This window comes from Bos indicus x Bos taurus, chromosome 4 (assembly GCF_003369695.1).
Source record: "Bos indicus x Bos taurus breed Angus x Brahman F1 hybrid chromosome 4, Bos_hybrid_MaternalHap_v2.0, whole genome shotgun sequence".
In the NCBI taxonomy this organism is placed as follows: Eukaryota; Metazoa; Chordata; class Mammalia; order Artiodactyla; family Bovidae; genus Bos; species Bos indicus x Bos taurus.
Window position 1 is genome coordinate 13,410,482 of NC_040079.1, and position 9,279 is coordinate 13,419,760.

The 9,279-nt window shown below is 41.0% G+C and overlaps 1 pseudogene; it reads right to left on the reverse strand.

The window, feature by feature from the left end:
* Positions 1 to 7,780: 7,780 nt before the first annotated feature.
* LOC113891836 lies at positions 7,781 to 8,710 on the reverse strand (annotated as a pseudogene).
* Positions 8,711 to 9,279: the final 569 nt, after the last annotated feature.

The window sequence follows — 9,279 nt, forward strand, 5'->3', positions numbered from 1 at the left end:
GTGTTTCAGGTAGGGACACAACTCAGGACACATTGAAAGAGCTGTCCTAAGTTGAGAACTCCCTGGGGGATTGAAGCCTTTGTTGCTACACTACTCAGCTTCCTCTCTGCCAAATATCTCCTCCCTCACACCGGTACAGGGAGTGTTCCAAGAGCCTATTCAGACCTAAGGCAAACTAATAGTTTGTTTCTCAAATGATTCTCTGCAATAACAGATGCATGTATTTGTCTAAGAGTGTGTGTGTTTATTTATTATGTAATGTAATACTTTGGCCACCTGATGCGAAGAACTGACTCACTGGAAAAGACACTGATGCTGGGAAAGATTGAAGGTGGGAGGAGAAGGGGATGACAGAGGATGAGATGGTTGGATGGCATCACCGACTCAATGGACATGAGTTTGAGCAAGCTCCGAGTGCTAGTGATGGACAGGGAAGCCTGGCGTGCTGAAGTCCATGGGGTCACAGAGTTGGACACGACTGAGCGACTGAACTGAACTGAACTGAATATACTCTATCAGAGAAGAGACCCTGTCTACTATGTTCACTGATACATTTTTAGCACATTGTCTGAAAAATAACTGTTATTTTAATAACAGTATTGTTAAATTTCCAGTCTTCAATTTGAAACAAGCTGAACTATTTTCAGTGTTTTTCAAACAATTTAAATTTGTCTTTAGTGAACTCAGCTTATAAGTGAAATTTATGTTCATATAAAATAAAATTTTGTTTTGTGCTTTTAATTTTACATATTTCTTACACCTAAAATTTCACCCTTACATAGTTAAATTTAACCATTTTCAATATGCAGGGATGTGTGCTTTCTTTAGAAAAGCCTATTCTTTTCATAGTAATTTAAAAAGAAATGGATAAAACGGAACAAAGCCTCAGAGAAATATGGGACTCCATTAAGCGCACCTGACACGTGAGTGACAGCACCAGAATAGAAGAACTGCAAAGGAGAGGAATACTTGCTTATGGAAGTGATAGCTGAAAGCTTCCAAAGTCAATGAAAATCATTATTTTATAAATCCAAGAAGGATAAATCCAAAGAGACCCATACACAAGCACATAACAGTAAAATCTTCAAGAGACAAAAGACAAAAATCTTCAAAGCAGCAAGAGCAAAACCACATTGTATGTGTAAAAGATCCAGTTAAGATTAATACTGACTTCTCATCAGAACAAATAAGACTAGACTGCTATGGGATCATGTATTTAAAGTGCTGAAAGAAAAAAATATGGTCAGTCATGGTTCTTATAGCCAGCAAAACAGTCTCCCAAAAGTGAAGGCAAAAGAGATCAACTAAGACAAAAAAAATTTTTGCTAGCATTACTCACCCCATTTCCTTACAAAAAATACTAAAGGAAATTCTTTTGACTAAAAGCAAATGACCGAAGTTGGTAATTAGAATCTATGCAATGTAGAAAAAACACATAAACCTAATTTGGTAATTGTAATATAAAAGTCAGTATGAATGCATATTTTCCCCCTGAACTTCAATCTGCTGATTAAAAAATTACTATAAAAACAGAAACTGTATAAATGTATACTAAATGGATAACAGATATAAATGTAATATATTTGCCAATGATGGCACAAAGGAAATGAATAGAAGAAAAGCTGTTTCAGAATAAGCAAATGACACCAAATATCAACTGAAGTCTGAGGCACAAATGAAGAGAACCAGAAAGGGTAAACAAGGTTCATATAACGAATGTTAAAAATATACCCTTACTCCTTTTCACCCAGCTTCTTTAAAAAATATATAAAGTAATAACTATAACAATATACATTAAGTTTATAACTATAGAGACATAATATGTATTAATGCAATAGCAGCACAGAAGAGGGGGATGAGAACAGAGCTATATAGAAGTAATGTTTCTATATCTAACTGGCATTGTGAGTATAAATCTGAACTCAGTTATAAGTTAAAATGTATATATTAAGGCCCAGAGGACTTACCACACAATGTGACTTAAAAATTGAAAAAAATTAATAAAAAATTTATATCATATTAGAAAATATTCACCTGATGCCAAAGTAATATAACTGTGCTTCACATGTTAAAGATGTAGTGGAAAAGGTAGGTAACAGGAATAGACAAGAGAGGAATTTCAGTAAAGAGATAAAAATATGAAAGAATCAAATGAAAATATTAAATTTAAAAAGCATTGCATGTGGGATGGAGAATTCCTTCTATGGGCTTATCAAAAAATTCAACAAAGCTGAAGAAAATCTCAATTTGAAAATATGTCATGGTATATTCACTGTACCCTGGTTTACTAATTTTCCTGTTGTTGTTCAGTCACTCAGTCGTGTTTGACTCTCAGTGACCCCATGGGCTGCAGCATCCCAGGCTCCCCTGTCCTCCACTATCTCCTGGAGTTTGCTCAAATTCATGTCCATTGACTTGGTGATGCCATACAGCCATCTCATCCTCAGCAGCACCTTTTCCTTTTGCCTTCAGTCTTTCCCAGCATCAGGGTTCTGCCACCAAGTTGGTTCTTCAGATCAGGTGGCCAAAGTATTGGAGCTTCAGCATCAGTCCTTCCAATGAATATTAAGCATAGATTTCCTGTAGGATTGACTTGTTTGATCTCCTTGTGGTCCAAAGAATTCTCAAGAGTCTCCTTCAGCACCACAGTTTGAAAGCATCAATTCTTCGGTGCTCAGCCTTCCTTATGGTCCAAATCTCACATTCATACATGACTACTGGAAAAACTATAGCTTTGAACAGACAGATGTGACTAGATGGCAAAGTGATGTCTCTGCTTTTTAATACACTGTCTAGGTTTGTCATAGCTTTCTTCCAAAGGGCAAGCATCTTTTAATTTCATGGTTGCAGTCACCATCTGCAGTGATTTTGGAGCCCAAGAAAAGAAAACCTGTCATTGCTTCTGCATTTTCCCCTTCTATTTGCCATGAGGTGATGGGACTGTATGCCATTATCTTAGTTTTTTGAATGCTGGGTATCAAGCCAGCTTTTTCACTCTCCACTTTCACCCTCAACAAGAGACTTTTTACTGCCTCTTCATGCTCTGCCATTAGAGTGGTATCATTTGCACAACTGAGGTTGTTGATATTTCTCCTGGAAATCTTGATTCTAGCCTGTGATTCATCTATGTACTCTATGATTCACAATGTACTCTGCATATGGGCTACTCTGGGGGCTCAGTGGTAACGAATCTACCTGCAATGCAGGAGCTGCAGAAGACACAGTTTCAATCCCTGGGTTGGAAAATCCCCTGGAGGACAGCATGGCAACCTACTGTAGTATTCTTGCCTGGAGAATCCCATGACAGAAGAGCCTGGTAGGCTACAGTCCATAGGGTTGCAAAGAGTCAGACATGACTGAAGCAAATTAGCATGCATGCACAGCCCTCTGCATATAAGTTAAATAAGCAAGGTGACTGCGGGGAGAGAGCTCCGCCTGTGGCAAAGGTCATGAGGAAGGAGGCTCGGCATATGCAAAGGTGGGATCGAGCCTCAGGAGTCCCCCTGGAAATTCTCGAGCATCTACCCCCAAAACCAGAGTCTGCCTACTTTCTGCTTTGTGCTTTCACCTACACCTCTGACTTTACGAGGGGCTGTCCCCCACTACCTCTCTCTGAAAAAAGAGTTAGCTTACAGCTCCAGTTAATAATTCCTGGGTGTGACAGTGTTTAACCTACAAACTCCTTTGGAAATCCTCTAGCCTGCCTGAATAGGTTTTTCCGGCCACATGTGATTGTTCAGAGCCTCCCAACTGTGAGAGGCAGGAGATGTTCTAAACTGTTTAAACACAGATTCCTTTGAGTAGTTAAAAGATTGATTAGAAATTGTATTGGTGAAGGGTTTTTCACTTATTGGGCCAATGTTTGCTGCTAAGTCTCCATACCCCTTACCTACTGTGTCCTTGGCAATGTATTGATTGATATAATGGGTGTATAGAAATGTAAGTAGTAGCCTCAATGTTTGTAACCTTGGACCCTTGAGTTAATTCTTTTCTTGATTGAGCCCACCTCACCTTTGCCCTATAGGAATGCAGCTTTGTCCAATGCTTTTTTGAAGGCTGGTGCCTGACTTTGGAATAATCACCTTTAGAGAAAAAAAAGTTCCTTAAAATGTTAACAGACCTCCTGGCCAGAAGATGATGTAATTTACCTGAACTTTTGCATATGATAAGTTTGAAAGCCTGGCTTCAATTAGAACCAGGAACTGCTGTCCTTGCATGACTCCACCCCTTCCCCCATTATCCTCTACGCACAACTTAAGGTATAAAAACTACTTTGGAAAATAAAGTGCGGGCCTTGTTTACCGAAACTTGGTCTCCCCATGTCACTCTCTCTCTCAAATTCTGGCTGAGTCTCCATCTGGAGCGCGGAACCCGCCATGCTTGCTAATTATGCCTGGGCTTCTAAGATCCGACCGGGGGGGCCTCAGTGTCTCCTCTCCTTCAGGAGAACGGAAGGATGCCTGCGGCCTACGTAAGTGGTGCAAACTTCTTGTCTTGAAGTTTTATTGGTCTCCCGCATAAACCAAGCTACTCAGCCTCTTTTCTTCACTGAATTTTCCTACTGAGCTATCCTTATTTCAGCTGCTTTTCTCCACTGAATTTCCTCACTGAGCTATCCTCATTCTATTACTCTTTATATCCTTAACTAACGTTTAATTAAGCAATTGTTTCCTGATCCTCGCCTATGCCGTCTCTCCTTCGAATACCCTGGATCAGCCGGGGCTGGACCCCGGCAGGTGACAATATACAGTTTTGTCATATTCCTTTCCCAGTTTTGAACCAGTCAGTTGTTCCATGTCCAGTTATAACTGTTGCTTCTTGACTTTGCATACAGGTTTCTCAGGAGACAGGTCAGATGGCCTGGTAGTTCATCTCTTTAAGAATTTTCAACAGTTTCTTGTGATATACATAGTCAAAGGCTTTATCATAGTCAATGAAGCAGAAGTAGATGTTTATTCTGGGATTTCCTTGCTCTATCCATGATCCAGTGAATCAAGTTGGCAACTTGATCTCTGGTTCCTCTGCCTTTTCTAAACTGAGCTTGTGCATCTGGGACTTCTCAGTTCACATACTTCTGAAGCCTAGCTTGAAGGATTTTCAGCTTAACTTTGCTAGCATGTAAAATGAGTGCAATTGTACTGTAACTTGAACATTCTTTGGCATTGCCCATCTTTGGGATTATAAGGAAAACTGACTTTCCAGTCCTGTGGCCACTGCTGAGTTTTCCAAATTTGCTGACATATTGAGGGCAGCACTTTAATGGCATTATCTTTTAGGACTTTAAATAGCTCAACTGGAATTCCATAACCTCCATTAACTTTGTTCATACTAATACTTCCTAAGTTCCACTTCACTTCACACTCCAGGATGTCTGGCTCTAGATGAGTGACCACACCATTATGGTTATCCATGTCATTAAGACCTTTTTTATACAGTTCTTCTGTTTATTCTTGCCACCTCTTCTTACTCTCTTCTGCTTCTGTTAGTTCCTTACCATTTTTCACCTTTATTGTGCTCATTCTTGCAAGAAACATTCCTTTGTTAGCTCCAATTTTCTTGAAGAGGTATCTAGTTTTTCCCATTCTATTGTTGTCCTCTATTTCTTTGCATTGTTCATTTAAGGATACCTTCTTGTCTCTCCTTGCATTCTCTGGAATTCTGCATTCAGTTGAATATATCTTTCCCTTTCTCTATTGCTTTCACTTCTCTTCTTTCTTCAGCTATTTCTAAGGCCTCCTCAGACAACCACTTTGCCTTCTTACATTTCTTATTCTTTGGGATGGTTTTGGTCAGTGCCTCCTGTACAGTGTGACAAACCTCCATCCATAGTTCTTCAGGTACTCTGTCTACCAGATTTAATCCCTTGAATCTATTCATCACCTCCACTGCATAATCATAAGGGATTTGATTTAGGTCATACCTGAATGGTCTAGTGGTTTTCCCTACCTTATTCATTTGAAGGCTGAATTTTGCAATAAGGAGCTCATGCTCTGAGGCACAGTCAGCTCCAGGTCTTGTTTTTGCTGACTGTTTAGAGCTTCTCCATCTCCCCTGTGAAGAACATAATCTGATTTTAGTATTGACCATCTGGTGATGCCCATGAGTAGACTCTGTAATTACCTTGACCACAGTGTTTTATATTCTCATAAGAAATGTATCAAAGTCTATTCTCCAGAATTCACATCAATTCAGTATTCTCAGAGGTTTACTCTTTTCCAACCTGATGAATATGATACGGCTGATGACGGAGTAATGTTTGGCAAGGCACTTAATCTCTTATCCTATTTTCTCATTTGTGAAATGGACATCATACTATTTACCTCAAAGGATACTGCCTAGGATGTGCAAGGCTTTGTGAAAATCAGAAAAAGTTCTCTTGTTGTGTGAGTGAACTAGAACAATGGGATTCCTCTAGGAAGAAGAGACCTCGTGAAATGAACCTGAGAGGAAGGGGTCCCTGTCTTTGAGTCTGCAACCCTTTCTCAGCCAGCACAGTCCCACCAGGGCCACTTTGCTGCTAGCAGAGCATGGGTTGGATTGAAGGTCTCGCTCACCACCTTCTCTCGGGGTCCTATTCAGTACAAGTAACTCAATAGGCAAAGTGGTCTTGCCTATGCCCACCGACAGAAAGGCATCCTCACACAGTACTCTTGGAAAACATAAGGAAGCCCATCAGCCTCTGCTGGGCAGCTCAGTTGCCCCTCTCAATTCAGAGCTGGTAGGAGGTACTGAGTGCCATCATTTTCAGTAAACTCCTACCTCCAAAGCCCTTCCTCCCACAACATGAAATTTCAATCATTACCCTGCCAAACAGCCATGCCCTGCAATAGCTGAGGAACTGGGAATGAAGTGGGTAGTGACTCATTTGTTATGGTCGGCCCGCGGAGAAAACCTATGAAAGGGACACTTGGATTTGAAAACAAAGACTCAAAATACATTCTTCAGCCTGAAGTCTGGGTCTGGGAGAGGTCAGAACAGAAAGAGCTGTGCTCAGGGACAGTGAAACACAAGATGCTCCCTCCAGAACTAGTCATTTCACTCTTCTCTGTCTCTACCACACGTACACCTCAAAAGGGAGGGGCTAAAGCAATGCCCTGAAGTGTAGCAAAAGGAAGTTTTTCCTCCTTCTACCCGAAATATTTCCATATCTTTACATCACCAATATTTGCCAAGTGAGAAGGATTCCCATCTCCATATCACCCCTCTAGATTCATTCTATGGCAAAATGGCTATATCATGTGTACTTATTGGTAGCAAGGAGTCCAGGAAAATATGAAACAGAGACAAAGAGAAACAGGATATTTTAAAACTTACAGCCATCTTGTCAAGAAATTTCACAAAAGTATAGGAAAAGAACTAGGAAGAGCTTATGAGGAACAAAGCGCACATCTCTGCCTTTGAATTCATTATCCATCCATCTCACCCCTCACACGCCCATTTCATTACTTCCCCAGGAAACACATTTTCAAGATGAATTATAAACCAGTATGGGTCCAATAGAACATTTATGAAAATGTATGCTTTTCTTTTTTCTAGGTTTTCCCACATCCTCCAAATATACTTTCCTGAGTTCACAGGGGAAGCAATTAGAAGCAGACACTGTGAGTTTCTAGTGAGTAGAGCCCAGATCTCATTTTTACATGCCTTGTCTACTTCTAGAACCTGATCAGGAGTTGTAGATTCTATTTTATTTTTGTAATGGAGACAATGTAAGAGTAGCATTTTCTAGATAACTGACTCATCTAAAGTCAAGATCATACCATCTAAATTGAGAGAAGAGTTAATCCTTGAGGAGTTGACAGCAGCGTTTCACTCCATCTCGAAGGGCCTCTTTGACTTTGTCATTCCGGAGAGTGAAGATGAAGGGGTTCAGCAAAGGAGTTAACACAATAATCAACAGGGAGACTATCTTATTGTACTCAGCTGCCTGCGTTTGCTTGGGTTTCACATAGAGGAACAAGCAGCTGCCATAGCCGATGACAACAAAGGTGAGGTGGGAGGCACACGTAGAGAAGGCTTTCCTGCGGCCGGAGGCAGTGGGCATCTTGAGGATGGTGGAGGTGATGTAGATGTAGGAGACAATTGTTGGAACCAGTGAACCAATGACAATGAAAACAGCCATTAAAAACAGAACAAACTCTGTGAAAAGAGTGTCATCACATGATAGTTTGAGCAACTGACCTCAGTCACAATAAAAATGGTCTAACATGTTTGATTTGCAGAAGGTAAACTGGAAATGTGGCATAGACTGGCCAGATTTCGGAAAGGAACCCAAACACCCATGACCCAATCACCACCGAGATGCAGGTGTGGCTGTTCATAATGGTATTGTACCTCAAAGGGTTACAGACAGCCACGTAACGGTCCACAGCCATCACTCCAACAGTGCAAACTCTGTGGTCCCCAGAGCAAGGTACAGGAAGAGCTGGGTGACACATGCAGTCAGAGATACTGTCTGCATCTCATGGAGCAGCAGCCCCCAGAGCATCATGGGGACGATTATAGATGTTGCCAGCATTTCCACGGCAGAGAGATGACCAAGGAAGAAATACATTGGGGAATGTAGATGTTTATCAACACAGATAATCACAATGATGATGGTGTTCCCCATTATTGTCACTGAGTAGAAGAGAAAGAATATAGCAAAAAGAATGTGATGTAGTTCTTGGGACCCAGGGAACCCTAAAAGGCAGAATTCCGTGGCACTTGAGTGATTGCTCATATTTCAGTCCTTGTTTCTGCTCCTTGGGAAACCTAGAGATCAAAAGAAAAGAAACCTGCTCCACAGGTCTTGCTCACAAGAGAGAAGGACAGCCTAGAATGAGGAACCATTTCCAACCTGGGAACCAGGTGAAGTGCCCCTATAAGGATGTTCTGCACAAAGTCAGATCTAAATGTTGTCTCCTCCGGTCCAGCTGAAGTTCACTGCCTGGAATGGATGAAGATAGCATCCTCTCCACTTGTGTGAAGAACACCTCTCTTGTCCTTTTTCCCCACTAGATGTGCATTTTCACAGGTTAAGACCTTAAAAATTGGCCCTTTTTGATGCTGAGTCAGTCCCTTAGATCCAGGGTTTGTTCTTTCCTCTTAGCTTACCTGTAGCAGATGATATAGTGACATTCCAGAGAATGTTCAAAAGAGTGAATTTTATCCCACCCTTCACCCTGATGGGTATTACAGAGATCCCCTAGGGTTCAGCAGAAGAGAGGCAGAGGGTCCCAGAGCACCATCTCTGCTTTCCCCAGATTTTAAGATCTCTGTGTTACAAATCAGGTAGTA